The 19,738-nt window shown below is 42.8% G+C and overlaps 1 protein-coding gene across 1 annotated transcript in view; it reads right to left on the bottom strand.

Moving 5' to 3' along the window:
- DNER (delta/notch like EGF repeat containing) overlaps positions 1–19,738 on the bottom strand; it is a 308,774-nt gene that overhangs the window by 149,215 nt on the left and 139,821 nt on the right. The window lies entirely within an intron of this gene.

Consider the following 19,738-nt stretch of genomic DNA (forward strand, 5'->3'; position numbering starts at 1 on the left):
GAAGTCTGAGATCAGAGTGCCAGTATGGTCAGGATCTTGGTGAGGATTCTCTTGCTGGTTTAGAGACAGCTGTCTTTTTTCCATACCCTCAATTGGTCCCTTCCTCTTCTTATAAAGGCACAATCTCATTATGAGGGCTCCATTTTCATGACCTAATCTAACCCTAAACACCTGCCAAAGGCTCCACATCCAAAAATCATTACATTGGGGAGTAGGGTTTCAATATATGAATTTGAAGGGTACACATTCAGTCCATAGCAACCATCACCTCCATCATCACTCCCATCGTCATCATCATCATCACCACTCCCTCATCATCACCTCATCATCATCCTTATCACCACCGCTCCCATCATCATCACTCCCATCATTATGACCATCATCATCATCATCCCCCATCACCACCCCCACCACTACCACCACCATCATCACTATAATCCACAGCAACATCAACAACTAACATCTACTTAAAGTGGGATCCTCAATGGAACGCACACTTGTGTAAATACACAATATTTCTGAGGAAATACTCTGGGAAATTATGGTTCCTGAGAAAACAGCAGTGCTGGGATGCAAGCATGTAGGTCATTTAGAGAATCCCCTAACTCAGTTTCTGTGATGTCAAACCTTTTAAATGGAATTTTTTAAAATTATTTCCTACTTTTCAAAATTATTGTTAGAATTTAAAAACAATGCCCACACAAAAGTACAACACATTCATAATAATGTGACTTTCATTATCTACCCTTTTGAATAATACATGCCTAGGTTCTGCTTTAAAAAGCTAGGCTCTAGGCTACATTTAAAGTTATAAAAGAAAAATATGTGAATAAATGACGTATGGCTACACTTCATAGGATTAAAGACATTTTTTTAAAGTATAACCAGCAATTAATATAAGAAACATTTAATTGTATAAAATGGCATAAAAATAGTCAAATTAGAGTCTTTTTTGAAGCAAAATTTACAGCTGGGCCTGTCAAACCTCTCCATGTGCCTATTTCTGGCATTAAGTAATCTTCATTTAGGAGGAAAAAGAAAACTCATTGCATATGAAAACCATGTCCTAATTGGACACATTTTTAAATGCCAGTTCCTGAACACCATTGGTAGAACATGAAAATTAATTTGTGCTTTCCTTTGAAATTTTGTTGGCTCACACAGAATATACAATTGAAATTCTTCACTTATTTAATCTTTTTCAATGTCTATTCGATCGCCTTTTCATAATCAGTTAGAATTGTATCACTTAATCTTCCATTAGTACAGTTTCAACTCATCAAATACTGGTAAATCAATTGCTAAATTACTATGGAACTCATATACAATTACCCACCACATCCAGTCATTAATACGCAATGAATGCATTCTGATTAATGGCATTACTGTGAATGCCAAAATAATTAATCACTTCTCTGTGTTGATGGGAGGGTAATGGGAGATTATAAATGCACAGCTAATTGGGCTGCAGACGACTTTATAAATGCTAGGGAGTCAGGGAACCAGGCCTTCAGATGAGCGAACATAAAAAGCTGTTGATTGACATGTTTGCCTTCCAGGCTGTGGCAAGTGTTGTGCTCACGATCTTTCAACCACCTTTGTTCTATTGCATTCCTTTGCTCTGCTTTGATTCAAAATCCCACATTTAAGTGGCCACCAAGAAGACAGTCTGGTACCTTCAAGGTCGTATGAAAGAAGTTACCTGAATTTATAAGTGTTTGGCAAGAGTTCCAATTTGAGATGCGCTTCCTTCTTGAATTATGCATGACATCTTTATCTTCCAGTGCACGTATTATTGTACTAAAAATAAAACAACCAGTGTATTCCAGTGAAGCCCCAATGGTATGCCATGATTTGAAAGAAAAACAACTGGGAAGGATGGAGAGGTTGACTCAGATTCAGCCTGTCTGGTTGGGCTATTTCTAGCTCCTCTTAGCCTTGTCACCACAGGAACAGTCACACCTCGACCTCAGTCCCCAAGATTCTTAGAGGCAGCTTTGCCTACCTGCTCCACTTTCTGGAGCTCCAGAAAGTTCTCTACCACTCAGCCCCTCTCCTGTCCAGCTCACAAACACCTACAATCAGAATCACCTATAGGGTTTATTTAACAAATGGTTATATTGGCTACAGCCCGACCCAGTAAATCAGAGTATCTAGGGATGTAGTCAAAAACACCCACGGGTGCAGCTACCTGGTATGACGTTAAGGATGACTTTTTTTCTGCCAAGTTAAACTGCATGTATTTCAATAGCAACCATCTGCAAGGTGAATGTGTTTACCAATTCCTTCCCTATAATAGTTCCTTTTTGCGTGGCTTTTAATGGGGCCTCCACAGCCTGGTGAGTGTGATCCAGCCTACCTCTCCACCACATCTCTACCTCTCTCGCCCTTGTTCTCTGAGCTCCAGCCTTGAGGCCCCGATGCCATTTCTCTGATATTATGCATTGTCTCCAGCCACAGGGCCTTTGCACATACAGCTTTTTGCCTGGAAGGGTTTCCCCATTGCCTAGTTAATCTTTTAACCTAACTATCTTTCTTCAAGATAGTGATCCCCATGACCCCCAGGGTTATGTCAGATTTTTATTATCAACTAGAATCATGGCACAGTGACTTATCGCAGTGTGCTTATCACACTTGTAATTTTCTTTTTATTTGTAGAATCATTTATTACCTGTTGCCTCACTAAAACATCCAATTCATGAGGGCAGGGATTTTTATTTGTTTTATTCGCAGCTCTATTGCCAGAGCCAAGCAGGCACCCAACTCAGCAGGTTCCCAATAAATATTTTGGGGAGGAAAGAAGAGAGGGAGGAAAGGAAGGAGGGAAGAAAAGTGAGGGGCTTGAATGTGGCACCAGCAAATATGAGGATACAAGTGGCACCTGGGTGGCTCAGTGGGTTAAGCCCCTGCCTTCAGCTCAGGTCATGATCTCAGGGTCTTGGGATCTAGCCCTGCATCAGGCTTTTTGCTCATCGGGGAGCCTGCTTCCTCCTCTCTCTCTGCCTGCCTCTCTGCCTACTTGTGATCTCTGTCAAATAAATAAATAAAATCTTTTTAAAAAAATATGAGGATATGAGAGGGACAAAGTAGCTAAGAGAAATAAGGAACCCGGAAAAGAATGCTGGTAGTGACAGCAAGAAATTCCTCTGACCTCCAGCTTTAACTAACAGCTTTGGTGGACGGAGTAATCACTACCAGCTCTGACCACGAACCAAAGCGATTTCAACCTCAGCCAGGAGCTTCCCTGAGCCCAGAGCCCAAACCAACTTAGGTGGCAAGCCTCATTATAAACTCTGCCCTGCTCCAGACCACAAACATCACCACCAGTCCTGCTCTGGGGCTTACCAAGCAAGAATGAATTACACACGGTCCCTGTTCCCAATCAGCTCTCTCTCAAAATCAAGTTAATTCTGTGTCCTGGCAGCTTAATGGGCTGCAAAGGGCTTCCTTTATCTGTCTGGAGCAGATTTTGCTTATGCTTCAGTCTTTACAAAAGTCCTGGGGGGGCACCTGGGTGGCTCAGTGGGTTAAGGCCTCTGCCTTCGGCTCGGGTCATGATCCCAGGGTCCTGGGATTGAGCCCCACGTCGGGCTCTCTGCTCTGCAGGGGCCTGCTTCCTCCTCTCTCTCTCTGCCTGCCTCTCTGCCTACTTGTGATCTCGGTCTGTCAAATAAATAAATAAAATCTTAAAAAAAAAAAAAAGTAGTCCTGGGAATGCTATCTGATCATCAATTCTTTCTGGGATACTCAATGTAGCAAATTAAAAATCCAAGCCATCTTCCTTACAAAGTTGACTGCCCCCAAATCCTAATCTGACTTTGATTGAACAGATGCCCTTCAGTACTAGAAACTCTAACAGGAATCACAACGTATGAGACAAAGACCCCAAAACAAAGAAACGAAGAATAAGTGATATGACACATAAAGTGGGTCCTGGCCTTTACTAGCTTCCATTTATTTTTTTAAATTAATTTTATCGAGGGATAACTTACATGCAATAAGATACAGCGAATTTTCACAAATGTAAAAACTCTTGTAGTTATCACCCAGGTCAAGATATAGAATATGTTTTTCTTTAAGATATATTGATTTAGGGGCATTGGGTGGCTCAGGTCAGGATCTCAGGGTCCTGGGATCGAGCCCCGTGTTGGGCTCCCTGCTCAGCGGGGAGTCTGCTTGAGATTCTCTCTCCCTATGCCCCTCCCCCTGCCTGTGTGCACACACTCTCTCTATGTCTCTCTCAAGAAATCGATTTTACTTCTTTATTTGAGAGACAGAAAGAGCAAGAGAGTGGGGGAAGGGCAGAGGAAGACTCTTCAAGCAGACTCCCCACTGATCTGGGAGCCAACCTGAAGGTCAATCTCAAGACCCTGAGATCAGGACCTGAGCAAAAACCAAAGGTCAGATGCCTTAACCCTACTGAGCCACCCAGGTGCCCCTACAATATAGTTTTCTTAATTGAAGTACAGTTGACATACAATATGTTAGCTTCAGGTGTGCAACAAAGTGATTCAATACTTTTATACATTACTCAGTGCTCTCAGTAAGTGTAGTCCCCATCTGTCACCATACAATGCTATTACAATATCATTGACTATATTCCCTGTGCTGGGCTTTACATCCCTCTGAGTTGCTTATTTTATTTTATTTTGTTTTAAGATTTTATTTATTTGACAGAGAGAGAGAGATCACAAGTAGGCAGAGAGGCAGGCAGAAAGAGAGAGGGAAGGAAGCAGGCTCCCTGTGGAGCAGAGAGCCCGACTCGGGGCTCGATCCCAGGACCCTGGGATCATGACCTGAGCTGAAGGCAGAGTCTTTTTTTTTTTTTTAAAGATTTTATTTATTTATTTGACAGACAGAGATCACAAGTAGGCAGAGAGGCAGGCAGAGAGAGAGGAAGGGAAGCAGGCTCCCTGCTGAGCAGAGAGCCCGATGCGGGACTTGATCCCAGGACCCTGAGATCATGACCTGAGCCGAAGGCAGCGGCTTAACCCACTGAGCCACCCAGGCGCCCCGAAGGCAGAGTCTTTAACCCACTGAGCCACCCAGGCACCCAAGTTGCTTATTTTATAACTGCACATATGTACCTCTTAATGTCTTTCCCTTATTTCACTCATCCCCTCTAACTTCCATATCTAATGCCAACAGTAGACCCCCACCTTGATAAAAGGGTAACCTACCCTCACAGAAGGAGGGCTGGCTTCCTCCTGCATAATGCAAGCTTTGGGCTCAGGCATGTTAGTAGGAGCCAAGCACACCTTAACATTCTAAAGGAAATGCTCCTTACAATCCAACCATCCCAGTTGTAAAACGAATATGTCACAGAGATGAAAAGTACAACATAGGGGAGGAGAATCAATAACACTGAAATAGAATCAATAATACTGAAATAACGTTATTTGGCAACAGAAAATACACTTATCATGGTGAACACTGCATAAAATACAGAATTGCTGAATCATCAGGATGTGCACCTGAAACTAAGATCACATTGTCTGTTGACTTAAATAATAAACCTTTTTTTAAGAAGGGAAAAAGACAATGATCCCGTTAGTAGAAAATTAGTTCATGATTTTGCCAGTTGTTTTTATTCATGAATACTAGCTATGTTTATATCCTTCCCATAAACACTCGCATTATTTCCAACTCTAAGGATTGTTTCTTTCCAAACTAATTGTACAGTTTCATGCCTCCTTACCTGCTCACACGCACCCCCTCCAAGCTATCTACCCTTTAATACTCATCCACCTGTCACGTCCTTGAAATCATATGTGCGCGTATCCACGTCTGTCTCTGTAGGAGCAAGTCTACAATGGATGTGCATCTCGGCCTGTGTACGTACACAAGTGGCCATCCGTGTGTGTGCACACGCATACACACACATGTGCACCGGTGCGTGTATCTACATACGACGGATGGGCAGGTGGAGACACGAGCACCTACGGGTCTCCACAACACAGTCCATAAAATAGAATCGGATCCACAAAACCTAGAGCAAGCCTAAACCAAACATTTCGAAAGGCTGTGGTTGTCTTGAGAGAAATGGGTCTGGTCAAATTTCCTGTGTCCCTGGATCTGGGAATCCAGATTCACACCAGATGCTCAGCGGCAGGAGACTCCCTGACCTGCTTCAGCTGGCTGGTTTTTTGGTTGTTTTGTGTAAGTTTGAGTTGGGTTTCTATGCCTATGAAATAACCCCCCTCCGGTTACTTACCGGGAATTCACAATGTATTTAATGTATTCAGTCGATCAGCGTTTACTGGATGCCTGCGTCCCCCAGGCACCATGTCAAGTGGTTGTGATACAAGACAAAACAGGCCAGACTTAGTCTCTTGCTCTCCCCATGCTTGTATTCTAGCAGGAATATACATACTGTGCGTTGGAAAGGGATACGTTCTGTGCGGGAAGAGGAGAGCAGAGCAAGGAGGTGTGGGGTACTGAGGCACAGAGGAGAAAGGGAAGAAAGGGGGCTGCCGCTGTATGAGGGGGTGGCCAGGACAGGTACAAGTAAGCAAGGCCACGGAGCACGTCAGGGAGTGAGCCTGCACGGGCGGGTGGCTGGTGCAAAGGACCAGAGCAGGGAGGACTCCTGGGGAGATCGAGAAATGGTGGAAGTGGTGGGAGCAAGAGAGAAGAGCAGGAGAGCGAGGGGTCCGAGAATGAAGGGACAGACCTATGAGGCCTGGTGGGACTTTCCGTCTTGGCTTTTAAGACGTGGCAGAGTCAAACAGGAGACCCTGGGGACTGGGAGCAGACCTGGGGTGTCATTACGGCCCAGCTATGGGGGCAGGTATAAGAGCAGGGTGGCTGGTCAGGAGGTTCTGGCAATAACCCAGGAGAAAGGCTGGGGGCCAGGTATAGAGCAGGGTCGTGGAGAGATGCAGTCAGATCCTAGATACGCTGAAGTTGGAGAGAAAGGACTTCATGGTCAATGGATGTGGGGCAGGAAAGATAAAAGTTCAAGAGTGATGCTGAGGTTTGGGGTGTGACTGACTGGCAGGAGGAAACGTCTGACCAGAGCTGGGAAGGCCACCCTCAGATTGGCCCTGCCTCTAAGATCTCCAACCTTGAACTTAACCTCTCTGACTCCCTTTTCCTTCTCATGCCCTGCCACCACCATCTTCCTAGTCTCCCCACTCTGCCAGCTGCCTCGCCTTCTCTCCCAGATGCCAACCCAGCGTAAACATCGTCATCCCCCAAAACTCCCCACCTGCCTACTCCTTCTCACTGGGGAGCTTCCTTCATTCCCAGAAGCTTCACTTCTAAGCTCCAAGCCAAGGAGCCCTAGCTCTCCACCTATAGCCACAGCCTCCCTCCTGAGCTGGAGTTCTCTGTTTCCAAGGGCCTGCTCAAGGCCACAGACATGGTGAAACTGACTGCAGCTGCTCTTTTCAAAGAAAGGCCTTTCTTCCCAACAGAAATACCTCCCAGCTTGAAACTCTAATATCTATCACTTCCGACTTTGCCTATCCGTCTCCTTATTTCCCTGACACACAATCATGTCTAGAGAATCGACCTTCCCAATGTCCCTGGTACCCAGGGTCCTGCTTTCTGCTGCCACCCCTGCCTGACTTTGACCCTTCCTGATCACCACCAAAATCTACTCCACAGCGCTCACCATATGATGCCAGCACCCCTGCCCCTACCTGCTCCTCCTCCTTTATAGTCTGGCTCCCACCTCCTGTCCTCTTCCAAATTTTCCATGGCTCCCTTCTTGAAATCCATTGCTCCAGCCAAACTGGTCTCCCTCCCACATCATCATTCACACCAGCCCTCCTACCCTGAACACCTTTCCCTCTTTCACCTATTCCTCAGTTCAAGGCCAAGCTCAAAATATGCAAATCTAAAGCCTGAGCTTTCTGCTTGGTGATTATTCTTCCCTTCTGAGTTCACGTAGCCCTTAAATGACACAATTCATCTGATATTTACTATACATTCTTTTTATCTTATCATTTACTTCTTTACGTGTTCTTTATCATCTCGAAAGTATTACTAGCTAACAAGAGTAGCAATTGCTTACCATACGCATATTTACACTCTTCTGACTTCTGCTTCTAAGGGGGAAGGACTTTTGCTTGCTGGGTCAGTTCCCAGGCAAGTTCTTTGTAGTGGAGAACCCCAGGAATGTCCAAGACAGAAGAACTAAAAGCAAACAAACCCAAGAGACTATACTGATCTATAGAACAAAGGGCCAGGAAAGCAAGAACAAAAAGATGGGAAAAGCCTCAAAGCCCAGGTGGGTGTTAGGCTGAGATTTTGGCCAGTAGACATTGAGAGTGGGGGAAGATAATTCCACAAAGCAAGTGCCAAACACATGGAGACTATTAAGAGTGCAGTGAGGAGGAGAGAAGATCGGTAATATTTTTGCTGCATGATAGGAATGAATTCTCCCCACTGCTATTCGTGTTCTCCCAAAAAGATGAGTAAAGATTCCGTTATTTAAATAAATAAAGATTCTGTTGTTTCAATCCATTATTGGCTACTGGACTGGGTTTGTCTGATGTGACTTTATCCACAAGGCTAAGCCATGGGACAATGAGAGTTATCTGGGTTACATAATGAGTATGTCCTGCCTGCCTAGCGGCTAAAATCTCTCAAATCTAGGAACTGGGATCTTAGATTTCTTTGTAGCCCCAGTGATGAGCACAGTGCCTTAAAAGCGGTGATTTATCTGGGTGCCTGTGTGGCTCAGTGGGTTAAGCCTCTGCCTTTGGCTCAGATCACGATCTCAGGGTCCTGGGATCGATCCTGCATCGGGCTCTCTGCTCAGCAGAGAGCCTACTTCCTCCTCTCTCTCTGCCTGCCTCTCTGCCTACTTGTGATTTCTGTCTGTCAAATAAATAAATAAAAACATTTTTTTAAAAAGTGGTAATTTATTAATAAACGTTGGTTGATGGTAAACAGGGATATGGATGGACGAGACGAGGATCCCGATAGTGTTTTTTAACACGATAATATTCCAGAGGCTGGTATCTATTATTACTGATGTAGCCAAACAGTATTTGTCAGTGTATTTATTTAAAGATATTTTCCATTTGTCTACCGAGCAAATATAACTTTTGTAGGTCAAACTCACAATTATGGCATTAAAAGAGGACGACCATGAGTGTCCTGCTTGTTAGGGGATGTATGTGAATACCGAAAATACCATGGCATTCAAAACCCAAATGTCAGAGAGAGCATTAGAGATGAGAAAGCAAGAGAGTCTTTTTGAAATGCAATCCTAATTATTTATATTCTTCACCAAAAACTAGACAATTTTCTCCTGCTGATGTGACCTATTTTGGTCCATTTACTTGCTACTCTCAGTTTTAGACCCAAGAGCTCTGTGAAAAACAATTCAACTATTATGATCTTGGGTCAAAGTCAAATGATTACTTCTAAAGCATCCCTGATGGGTTTTCAAAATATTTGTCTTTTCTGGAAAATCCTTTGCCCCATTCTCAGAGAATAATTCTGACTTCATAAAAAGTCTACGATAAATGGAACTTAAATATCTCCCTTCAGCAAATGGAAATGGGAAAGCAAAAGAATCTGAGAGGAGATAGCAATGGAATCAGGGCTTGCAGCCTTCTGGAATACAAAAGTTCTTTGTAAAACATCCAGCAGGAGAAATGTCACTAGAAACTGACCACGAGGTAGAGATCGTGACAGCAGCAACTGCTCATCATTCCCCATCACCCCATCCGCCATTTTACATGGACTCAGATGTACAAATGCAATAATACAATGAAACTCTCCCATTTACTAGGACTCTGATGAGCAAGTACTTTAAATATCATCTGCTTAAAGAGATATGTACCGTCTGTGGGTGCCTGGGTGGCTCAGTCGGTTAAGCATCCGCCTTCGGCTCAGGTCATGATCTCAGGGCCCTAGGATTGAGCCCCATGTTGGACTCGTCTCAGTGGGGGGTCTACTTCTCCCTCTCCCTGTGCTGCTCCACCTTTTTGTGCGTGCTCTCTCTCTCCCTTTCTGTGTCAATAAATAAATAAAATATTTTCCAAGGGAAAAAGAGAGAGAGAGAGAGAGATTTGTACTGTTCTTTCTCTGGAAACTGTTAATGACCATTTTCCTCCTTTGCGGAGATGGCTAAGCATTCCAGATCACTAAGGAAGTTGCTAAAAGGTGTATCTAAACGCGAAGTTGGATCCAGTTAACGGCAACTAGCCACAAGCTGACGCAAAGGCAACAAGACACTATTCCAAAGGTGACCTGGCTATCCTGAGTGAAAACTGGAAGAAAGTGAAGGATGATAATTTGATAATGTGCATCAAAGTTGTTATTAAAATATACAAACCGTTTGATCCAGCAAATTCTTGATCTGGAAATTAACCCAAAAAAAAATCATCGGAAAAGATACAGAGATGAGGTTATAATAGTGTTTGAAATTCTGTCTTTAAAGGCAGAAGAAATGAAGGAGCTAACTGTTTAACCATAGCATATTGGTTAAATAAATTACAGTACACAGATTCTATGGAACACTATAGAGCCATTAAGAAGGATACAACAGATTTATAGCTTTTAACACAGAAGAATGTTAGTGATGTGTTAAGTGAAAAAGGCAAAAAATAAACAGTATACAGTGTGTTCCTCTTTCCAAAAGAGTATGAATATTTTTTATATTTATACTATCTATTGTCATAGAGCTTTTTTAATTTTCAAAAGAGAGTAAATTGGAAACTCACCTTTGGGTGAGAGAAAACCATAGTCCCAGGTTGAGCCCTGAGACTCAATCTCTTTCTTTCTCTTTCCCTCCTTCCCTCCCCTCCCCACTCCCCCCCATTGCAATGGATAAAAAGAGGTACATAATAGAGGGGCAGAAATTTGGCTATAAACACGGAAATTCATGACATTATTTTCTTAGTTGAAATTTGCACTGACATAAAGTTAAGAAAAGATGTCACAGGGAACTGGTAAGGCTCTGAGAAGGTGTGTCTCTAAGTTAAAAGATAAAAACACGATTCAATCAAAGTCTATGGATTAGATTCGGGTTAAAACTAACATCAGTTAAGGAATAATGTATTTCTTTTCAGAGTTAATAAGTTGTTTAAAATATAAATATAATTTTCCTTATTACTTAATTTTGTCAAAGTAATCTATAAGTAAAATGACCTACTTCTATTTTTTTAAACAAAAGGCTGAGGGAGAGAAAGAGATAATGGGGCAGAGCAAGGAGGGAGAAAGGGAGAATTTATGGTTATAAAGACATACCTTGAGTTTGCTTCTCGAAACCAAGCCAGTCCCTCCACCTGTTGCCTCTGACCCACACAAGAGAATTACCCCACAGTCTCTTTGTTCTCCTAAATTCTGAAACTGGTGTTCGAAATCTACAGAACCAGCTTTCTGACTTACAGTCATGCTAAGAGGCATGGACCCTGACTGGTTCTACTCTATCCTATGGTTGTCCTTTACTTCCTGATTAGTTTCTAGAATTTGCAAAAGTTATGGTGTGTGAAAGAATGACCTGAGGAGCTTGCAAAAGACTCCGACGTGGAACAGCCAGCTCTGTGGGTAGACCAGCAAGCTGCCTGATTCCAGCCTGTCCTGCAGGGTAAGACAAACATCTCAGTCTTCACTCACCTGCCCCGATGCCACCACAGCCAGGGCAACCGAAGCTCCGTGTTGGCTCAGGGAACCTTAGATAGTCACCTCTAGCAATCACGCATGTCCACAATGGAATGTGTTTTTGTTAACAATGCTTAATTTATCACCACAATCAATAGGTACCAATACACAAATGATGTGGATCATAACAATTTTAGGAAAACAAGAGCAAGGCATTGAAGTGCAAAGCCAGCTAACAAAAAATTCTAATATTCATTACCAGTAATAAAAAGAGCAAAAAGAGTAATCATGATTGCTAATAATATAGAAATGTAGTTTCAATTTAAGTGAAATTTAATAGGAATCTCCCAACTAGACAAATAGGAACTCTAAGAACTTTATCCCAATTATGCTATGCAGGGCAGTCTTTTACCTATCCTTATATTTTATATTCGTTCCAACTATTGCTCTTGATTTAAACTTTTCCAAGTTTCTTCTCTGTATTGCAGGGAGTTCAAAAGACCATATTCAACTGTGGTTTTAAGGTGACCGTGAAAATGTGAGACATTTGCATTTTCTTTGTTAAATCTTAAGGTCTCAGCAAAAGAAGATGTTAATTATTTTATAGCTGGTATCCCTTCCGAATTTTCTTTGACTCTGTTACCCCAGGCCGCCAGAGCAAGACATCTTAGAGGACAAAATATAAAATGTAGCATTCCCAAAAGAATGATGGAAAGTTCTTCCATCTTTCTTTCCTTTTTCTTTTTTGTATTTGAGTTTCATATACTTTTAATGTAATAAAGGGGGGAAAGTTCAAATGTCATCAAGGTGGGTTGCAAAAATCTACAAAGAATTCTTAAGATTGACATTCACAGCTGAAAGTTTTCTTCACACGGCATTCACTGAGCAGAATAACTGTTACTTGTGAACCAAATGCAATCCCTCAGGTGGGTACCAAATGGCCATCATGGTCCAAGAAGCTATGGTATCGTCCCTTCTCTCTAGAAACTCACAGTCTAATTAAAGATATAAAATCAACATACCAAAAAAAAAAAAAAAAGAGGATAGAGAACATTCAGATGCTACATTGTGTGATGTTGGCTGACAATAGGATTATCAGATGGGAAAGTGAGACTTAGCTGATAAAGCAAAAATGTCATGAGTTAAAAGAAGCAGGAGACAGAGCTGGGGGGGAAAGATACCAGAGACAAGACGACATAGAGACCAGAACAAACAGGAATGTGCAGAGCTCAGTGAGATGAACATCTGAAAAGGCCAACCAGCAACTTTGACCACAGGATTCAGAGGCAGGGGAAAAAACAGCCCCACTGAGGGCTGGCATCAGTCCATAAGAACTGGGAAGAACTTCTGGGAATATTAAAAAGACAGGGTCCAGACCGCAGAGACAAAACCTATCAGGGAACAGCAGTCAGACAGGGTGACAGTGGCGAAGAGATTACTCGGGACAGTGGGACCTTAGGCTTGCAAGAAATCAGATTTCACTCAAGAAGCTAGAGGAGGCTCAGTGCCTGCGGGCTTAGAGTGGAAGGTTCCAGCTCACTGTACAAAGGGCCACAGTCCTCGGAAGCCCAGATTTAGATGGCCAGGGGTGTAGTGGATTGGGTCCACCTTCACAAACAGGAGCTAGTAAAATATTGCTAGTTGGGGCACCTGGGTGGCCCAGTCAGTTAAGCATCTGCCTTCAGCTCAGCTCATGATCCCAAGGCCCTGGGACTGAGCCCTGTATCAGGCTCCCTGCCCAGCAGGGAGGCTGCTTCTCCTTCTGCCTCTGCCCCTCCCCTGCTCGTGCGCTCGCGCTTCTCTTTCAAATAAATAAATATAATCTTTAAAAAAAAAATTGCTTGTTTGATAATGACCTCCAGACTCTCTGGAGTCTAAAGAAAGGAAGCCTGAGGGCTTCATGCATGTAAGCAAGGTCTGATTCTGCAAGAACAAGGGGGTAATTTTAGAAACTAGTCTGATAGCAACCTACATATGTGAATGATGAATTATAGCATTTCTGAGAATCAATCCTACTTTACTGGGTCAGAGCTAGGACGCAAATACCCATCCTTATTCTAATAGTCTTAAAATACATCACCATCACGAAGGTGTTATCAAGGTACAGTAAAAGAATATACTAAAATTTTAAATGCCCAATGAATATCTTCTTTCTTTATAGCCTAATTTATTCTATAGGATCTGAGGAGCTCACAGAGAATGCATGCCATTAAATAGTGAGATACTAATTAAAATGGACATCAGAGCCTGGAAAAATACAAGTAAAAAGCGTGTGGAAGAGAGATAAGCAGGCCGTAAAATCTTCACAGTTGTAAGAGGCGAATTACCAATTTGGTTCTGCATCTCCCAGTGGCCTTCCCAACAAGTAAGAGGAAAATATATGCCAAGCATCTTTTACTCCACCTGGGAATCCTTCCCTCTGACAAGTCCTGGTCTAGCCCTGGCCTTTTTCTCTTCAAACCCCTTCCCTGTCACCCTGTGTCTTTCAGATGCTGGAGCAATGTGGTCCCTGTGGCCAGGGGCCAGTCACGCAGAGCTGGAAACTAGCCACTAACAATATGGAGAAGCCTAGCAGCGGGAGAGGGGCAGTGCCTGACCTATGTATCGCCTGGCTATTTTCAACTCCCAAGAAACAAAAGAACCCATCAAGAAATGGCTGAGATTAAGTAAGATGTCTGTCTAGGAGATCTGATGTCTAAATGACTAAAACAAGCCCATGCAAAAAAAATGCAGGGCAAATACTGATCACAATGCATGACTTCGGGAAGCTCTCCAGCCAAGCTATGATGTTAAGAAATCTCCTGTCCGTCCTTTCCTTTGGAATTTTTCCCGTTTGAATACTGCCCAACATCCTTACCCTAACTGGTGGGGTCCTCATGGTGTCTCCTGTCTTGTTGGGACACATTCCCCCAAAACATTCTCTTCATCAAACTTACAGGATGAAACATCCCAGCTCCTACGGACTTGCTTCCAAAGCTTACTTCCCCCCGACCCCCCAAAGCTTACATTTTAAAGGTCAAGGCTCACAGGAAGAGTTTATCCAGAGAGAGAGGGAGAGCATTCAGGATCAAGAAAAGAGAGCTTTATTGAAGGATTCCAAAGGACCACCTGGAAATTCATGGCAAAGATGAGACGCTTGTTGAAGAGAAACAGAACCCAGGAAATAAAATTCATACCTGGAGCACTTTCTAGGAATTTGCTCGCATCCACGACGAGAGGCAGCTGGAGGAAGGGACTCCATCACACACATACTGAAATTAAATCCCATCTCCAGGTGTGATGGCCATTAATCAATTTCTAGCACTATCACTCAATTACCTTAAGGACACAGACTCCCGTGCCGTCAAAATGCCACACACCACGCTCCGTTCATCCAAGGAGACCGCTTTGCCTGTTCTATCTCTTCCTGGCAGTTAGGCGCTCCTTCCTTTGAATCCTGGGCCCCTTTGGCACCCCCCTTGTCTACAGCACTTGTGTCTGTCTTTGTTGCCCCCTTCACTCACTCAGAGACCACACCTAAGTCATCTTTACATTTCCAGGCTGGCACAGTGCCTGGGAGATGCAAGGCAGCAATGTGTAGTTTCTAACCTGATGCAGAACTGAGTACTTCCCACAGCCCGGCTGCCTGCAACTGTAGGTAAATAAAAGCAGGTTAAGGGTCTTGATACGGGGACAAGGGAAGCCGGTACATTTGCCAAAAGAAACCACACTCAATGAGCAGAGAATGTTGAAAAGCAAATGTATTGTCATGGGATCACATGCATAGCTTAAAGTGGAGGTTCTAAAATTTGGGGACTTGGATATCTTTGAGAAGCCAGTGAATTCTGGGCTCTGTCCGAAGAAGGCTGCACAAACACATAAAACTCTCCAGTGCAGGAAATGCATGGGATTCTCAAAAAGTGACCTTTGAACCCCATGGCCACCCTAAAATCATGGTCCAACTAAGCCAGATAAGGAACTTCTGCCTAGGAATAAAGCATCAGTTGGTTGTGTATTAAAAATTCTGTAATTTTTTCTAAAGTCAGTATAAACTGTTGGACTACAAAAGACTGTATCTCCAAGGAAATAACATGGTGCCAGGGAGGATAAATCTACCAGGGAAATCTGATCTAAACCCTGAGGCTGGGAAGGGCCATTGCACCAGTGCCGTCTTACCAAAGGAAAAGAAAGTTCTCAGCCTTCATTGCACCTGCCAATGTACCATGTTATTCCTCCTTATTTGTCAAGAGAAGAAAATAAAAGAGAATGCACTGCCTGAGAAATCATTTTGCAAGACAAGAATCTTTTTAAGCTGAAAACATAGAATCAAGGCAACTCAAAGTGCTCTGCAGGTCCCAGGAGGCACGAAAGGGTCATAGGCAGAATGGGAAAATTTCTAATCTAGTTAAGAAATCTGTTAAAAAGACCTAAAGTCATTATTTCTAGGGTTCTGCAGCTAATTTAGTATCTACAGTCCTGACGAAGCCAGCCCAGCTCCTACAAGGACATTGCTATGAGCTAATGCTACATACCACTCACTTCTTTGTGAAGTTAAAGCAGATCTTCAAGCCCTAAGAGCAGCTTTTTAGTAGGTCACAAATGAAATACCACTGTGTGCGGATTAAACATAAAAACGCACTTATTTTTATGAGATAAATTAGATGTCAAAAATGTACAAAAAATTTTAAGAAAGGATGATACAAAGGCAGTCAAAGGTGATAGGGGAAAATCGTGATTTAGAGGCAGGAGAAGAGGAGGGAAGACAGAAAGACAAGTATAAGCAGCCAGACCACCGTCAGGGAAGAACGGAAAAGAGAATGAGCGGCATTGAAACAAAAATAGTCTCAAAGACGAGGAAAGAAACAAAGAACCAGACTGAGGTGACAAGAGATATGGATTATAAAAGAGAGCAGTGTGAAGGAAAAAGCGGGGTTTCTCTGAGCAGGCAGGTGAACAAAAGTATGGGTAAAGCAGACTTGCCCCACCCGGGTTTTCTGATCAAAAGAAGCATGAGAATATTCCAGGGTTGTCGTGTGTCTGGAAGAATTTATGAGAGTTTAAGAGAATTTGAGAATCCAGGTAGACCAGAATCTGGGGCTGGCCCCTTTTCTCCTAAAGCCTCCAAATCAGGAGAGTTCAAATGAGGTCTTGGAGAGGAACCCATGTGGGGGGCACTGAGGCTTGGAGAAGGTGGGGAAGGGGGCGGCCCAGGTGGGGAGGGGCCAGGCAGTGGGTGAACAGAGTTCACCAAGGAGAAGTACTGGGAGGTACACCTAGGGGCAGGTGACCAGAGAAAGAAAAGCCTAGAAAAGGAGTTCAATGGGGCTTTTACCCTGAGGAAATGTTCTCACACAGAGGCCACATAGCAGACGGCTGCCTTGGCCCTCATCCCTGAGAGTGTCTGTCAGAGCAATGTGTCCAAGCAACTCCAAGTAAAAAAACAAACAAACAAACAAAAATACCTCATATAAGACAGGCAACTGCTTGTCACAGAAATCCTTCCTATCTGGGGACACAAACCATAGGGCAGATCAATCACTCAGGGGGCTCCCAGGCTCCTTGGCTGCTGGCCACAGAGCAGACAACACTACACGAAGGTCGGTTTAGTCACTGACCTCAAAACAGTGCATATAGTAGATAACATAGTTAAAGAAGCACATTTAGGAAAAGCCGAGGGGATGATGAAGGAGAAGGCAGGAGTGTGGCAACTGGATGACAACACAGGGGGAAAGGGGTTGACGTGCTGAGGCACAGAAGGAAGAGCTACACACTTCATGAAATATTTTATCATTTCTTTCTTTCCATGAAAGAGTATAAATATTCATAAGGCAATGGTAACGAAGGGAAACTGTTTTTAAACATCCAGTGGAGTGTCTCTGAAATAGCTCAGATACAAGGACATCATCATCATCTGGAACACGCAGAACACTCACAGGCTCTTGGCAATAAACTTTTAAAAAGAATAATTGTTAAAAGCAGGTGACAGTGACCAAGTTCATCTCCCAAAGACACAGAAGGGACTCCTCTGCTCTGTTGGGTAGAAGTATTAAAATACCTGTGGTCATTCAGTTCTGTATGGAACCCATCAAGAGGGAAGGGCAGAGAGGGATAGTCAATTCCCCCAAGGGCCTTTCTTTCTAGAAAGGAGTGGAAGTGACCAAAATATAGCACCGTAACTCTGGAACTTTACTGTCCCTTTGGTGTGGAAGTTTCCTCCCACCCGCACTGGCCTCCCTTTGTTCATCTGTCAACTGAATGCTGTTATACTCTGCAGAATAGTCTTTTGGTACTGAGCTAAACTGTATTCATGTCTAGAGAGCCCAGTATTGTAAAAAGGAATCATTGTAAGAAGCTGCCTTTTTAAAAAAAATTTAACAAAAGGAGCATTAAACACGTCAATGTAGTAAGCATAAGACTTCCACGATGGCTACAGAAGATAAATCTAGTTTCTTTGAGATAAAAAAGACTTTGTCAAGGAAGTCCTTGTCAGTGTGTGGGTGTAACCAATCTTGAATTGTGAGGAAGCTAGCCATTCTTCCTCAGAAGGAGCTTGTGACAAGACTGTCCCCTACCTTGAGAAAAAATAACACTGAAAGATTGTGAGCTCCAATACAAAGCTACATAAAACACACTTAAAATTTTCAACTTAGGAAATTTAAAAAGACATCAGATCACATCTTTTTCAAATGGAACATAATGGTTTAGAGAAAGAAAGGATGTTACTCAATATCATTGTCTCCTCGTCATAACCTGAATATAATTTTTGAGAAAAAAAATTCCTTAGCTATTAATATACCAAAATTAATTTTTAAAGATTATTCCTCTGAGGAGCAATATATTTCAACCCAAGATAAAATTTTTTCCATGAAATTTTTTTATTAGCAAAATCAGTGCAAATTTTATTGGAGTTCATAAAATTCCTCGTATCTCAAGAGCATAAAATTATATCAGTGCTAGAAAATCCGTCTTTATTGATCTCTGTCCTTACCCCCAACCTAAGTCTGAAGTGATAGTCCTGTTACAACCAAACATAATATCGAATGTAAGCTAACATTTTAAATGGATGTCTTCTGGTAACACTAATGACATCTGCAACACTGGTGATAGCACTACATTCTTGCAAAATATTAGCTCCATGTCCCAGGATTTTAATCCACTAAAAAAAGAAAACTTAAAAAATCAATACAAAATAAAATTGAAACTATTTACCAAGATATACAAACTATATCCTTGTAGATAAATTATTATAAGAGACAAGGGAAGTAAATAATAGTTACTTGCAAAGTTTGGGGAAGTAAAATTTAGATTTGACTTGGACAGTATTACATCATGCTGGTAATCCAATATCCGTCAGAACAGACACATACTGGTCTGAAGTTAAACACCTTACCCTCTTTTTCCCATATGTCCATTCCCTGCCTTGATTTCTCCATCCAATCCCTGCTCCCCCAAACCCACACCACAGTGGGATTTCCAACAACTGAGAAATGGCCTTCTCATCAGAGAAGCATTGGTCAAGTAAAAATACAATACAAATTAAATAGAACTGGGTATTTCCTTTTATCAGTTTACCTTCATTATGATATTTACATCAAATACATATCTTAAAGAGTATATCTTGCTGGATACTTTCCATTTAATTTATCAAAATATTTAGTGTATCTCAGGAAAAAAACAGAGGAAGTACCCTAAGCAGCCTAGAATCTTCACAAGTATTTGTAATGTACACTCACACATCCATCATCACACCGAACCCTCACAACACCCCTGAAAGACAAATGCTGTCTCTGCCCCACTCCGGGGGAGGACTGTTGGAATATATGACAGACAGGAGAAGGTATTAACAGCAGAATGCAGGGGGCTGCTTGGGGGAACAGGACTGGGATGGGTGGAGTCTGAACTTGACCTTGCGTCTCTGAGTTGAGGCTGCTCCAGAAACAAGCTCTAAGAAAGCAGCTGATGATATGGGCCTGCTGGGGGGCCGGAGTTACAAGTTCTAACCACAGAGGGATGAAGACAACACAGGATGCAGTCAGAATGCCAACCAGGGGAAGGTCTTCTGGAAACTGCCCAGGAGCAGCCCTTGGGAGGAGCAGGGGGCAGTGGGTGGGAGTCTCCCTTTATGAAGGCCATTTCTACTCCAGGGCAGAGGAATCTGAAAACAGTTAATTGAGCACGTGGTAGTTTAGGGAAG

This window comes from Lontra canadensis, unplaced genomic scaffold (assembly GCF_010015895.1).
Source record: "Lontra canadensis isolate GAN:19392208 unplaced genomic scaffold, GSC_riverotter_1.0 scaffold13, whole genome shotgun sequence".
Taxonomy (NCBI): Eukaryota; Metazoa; Chordata; class Mammalia; order Carnivora; family Mustelidae; genus Lontra; species Lontra canadensis.